Source organism: Dermacentor silvarum, chromosome 2 (assembly GCF_013339745.2).
Source record: "Dermacentor silvarum isolate Dsil-2018 chromosome 2, BIME_Dsil_1.4, whole genome shotgun sequence".
Taxonomy (NCBI): Eukaryota; Metazoa; Arthropoda; class Arachnida; order Ixodida; family Ixodidae; genus Dermacentor; species Dermacentor silvarum.
This window is the reverse complement of record NC_051155.1, coordinates 213448221-213450821: the sequence shown is the minus strand read 5'-3', so window position 1 is coordinate 213450821 and position 2601 is coordinate 213448221.

Sequence of the window (2601 nt, the reverse complement as noted above, 5' to 3'; positions counted from 1 at the left end):
AGTAAATAAAATAAACGGCTACACTTCTGAAAAAAAAAAGTTAAGTTTTACATATTAGTTAGCGGCAAAAAAGAGTATCGTGTACACGTTGCAAAAATTCTTCAAGACATGGGGCTGACATGAGAGAATCGGGGAGCGCATTCCATTCTGTAGTACCTCGCTGAATTTAGGAAGAAGATGAAATATACACACGTGCACGCCTACAACGCAGTCACTTTCCTTTTAATTAAATCTGCCTTAAATTTATTAAAAATTACATATCTGCTTCGCGAATTTACCGCTTTGGATGTGAGTCATATCTTAAACAGGTTAAGAGGGAGACAAACTTTACAGTGCAGAATTGTCTCAGAAGTTAGACCCAAACAATCGCTAAATACAGAGGGATAGAGTCCGTATGAAGCGAAGCACCTCAGTTGAAGAGCCGACAGATTATTATACTTTCACTATAGCCAACATGACCTGCCAAAAACTACATTGCGCCAATGGTTCTCGTTTATAGCATATTTTTTTAATAGTTGGTGCGTGCGATCACGGGAAAAAGGAAGACGAAGCCACAAAAGGACTCGAGCCGTTCTTCTTCTTCCTCTGGCCTATCCTCTATAGTGAATGCGCCATTGAGGACAGCAGCAGCAACATCAGCATATTTTCTGAGAAACGAACGTCTCGAGATTCACTCGAACGACCACTGCTTTGTAACAATCCGCCATTTTGACGCTACAACTGGGACCGTCTACGCGCCATGAGCATCACTACCGAAGACGCATCGTCCAGCTTTGATGAACAAACGGCAAGTTCCGACCCTACGCCCAGCGCGTCCGGGATTGAGCCGTCGGGCACACATAATGAAGCTCCGCACAATCTGGCGAGTGCGAAGTCTGCACCTCCGAGTGACACGCCCAAGACGGCGACCGGCATGGCACCTCAGAGCCTCCCCACTTCAGTACGCGACGCTTCCGGCTTTGCCGGCGAGAGAACGACGTCGAATGTTGGGCAGCCCGCTGTTTCTGGGCCCAATCCTGTTCTTGTGGAAGAAAAGAACCCAGACGCCACGTTCAATGACCAGAAGCATCCGGGCTCTGCAGGACAAAATGTGAAACTGGAAGAGAAGCATTCTTTAGCTGAGCCGGTTTCTCACAAGAGAGACGACGAAGGAAACCGTGTCAAGCTTGGTTCAGATGCACCGCCCGAGCTTCAGCGACAGGACACGAACACGCATCGGTCTTCACCAATGCCGATCGAGGAAAGCATTTTAGCAGCACCTAAATCGGGCGCAAGTTCCATGACTGATACCACAGAAGAATCGACGTCGGACGAAGAGCGTGGGGGCGCCTCCACTTCGGGCAGTTCCGCCGTCCCTGAGAGCAAGGAGGCAGGAGATCGTGGGACGCGAGTGGTTCCAGTATTGAAAAGCGACGCTTCCTCGGGAAATGAACCTTCAAGTTCCGTCAAGCCAGCGACATCGAGTGTGGGAGAACGTGTTGTTTCTGAGCGGAAGCCTACTTCAGCGGAAGAAGAAAGCGCAGCTGTGTTATCGACGGATCAGGGACGCAGGAATACCGGAAAAAAAGAGGAACAGTTGGAATTGAATCAGAGTTTGGCCGAGCCCGCGTCTCGCGAGGGAAATAATTTGGGAGGGGACGGCCAGCGCGGTTCGGGGGCGCCGCGTCAGATTCAGCGACAGGGTGCAGTTACGAGTCACCTATCCACAAACGAAAGAAAGGAAAGCCTGTCTACAGCACCGAAGACTGAAGAAAGTTCAGAAACTGAAAACAAAGACGAATCGTCGAGAGATGAAGAGGGTGCACGTATCTCCGTTTCTGGCACTTCTTTTGAGACCCGAAGCCAGCAAGAAGGCGATCGTAGTACGTCTGTTACGGAACTTTCAGCTAACCAAAATGCCACGAGGGTAACGAAAGCGGAGGAACGCCTCACGATGGAGGAACAGAAGCCACCTAGCTTCCGAAAGCCTGAACCCCAAGATATTTCTCGAGCTGAAAGCCGCCATCGACTTTCCGAGGTAGCTTCAACTGACAGACGTATTCAGGGCGCCCAAGTCGACGGGGGAGTGTTTCATTCAACAAGGCGATTAAGTCGGAGCGTTTCTCCAGACCCAGTTGGAGGAAGAGAGTCTCAGAATGTCGCGGAAAACATTGAGGCTAGATCAGGTATGAAACGTCCGCCGTCAGGATTGTTTAAGGACAGCGCTAGCCAGAAGGTATCCTTTCAGACCACGAGCAAGCCGCAGTCGCCAGTTTTATCGTCGCATCTGCCTTTTGCCGCAAGTCGTACGTTTTCTGTCACAGAGATGCTCAGGCCTGATCTGCAGATCACGGCACCGGGAGTCGAAGACTACGGCAGAACAAATATTGAGAAGGGAGCGCTCGAAGCGCAGCATCGAACGGGTACAGTCTCTTCAGACAAACTGTTCGCTACCACTTCCACAGGAAGAAGGATGCCTGCTGCGCAGTTCTTAACCCCCGAAAAGTATCCGTCAAAGACTCTCAAGTCAAAGTTGGTTCTTGATGACATGCAGCTTCTCGCGGAGGCCCCGGAAGCTGCAAGGCACCCGACACCTACTGCTTCGAAGAAATTGATGCAAAA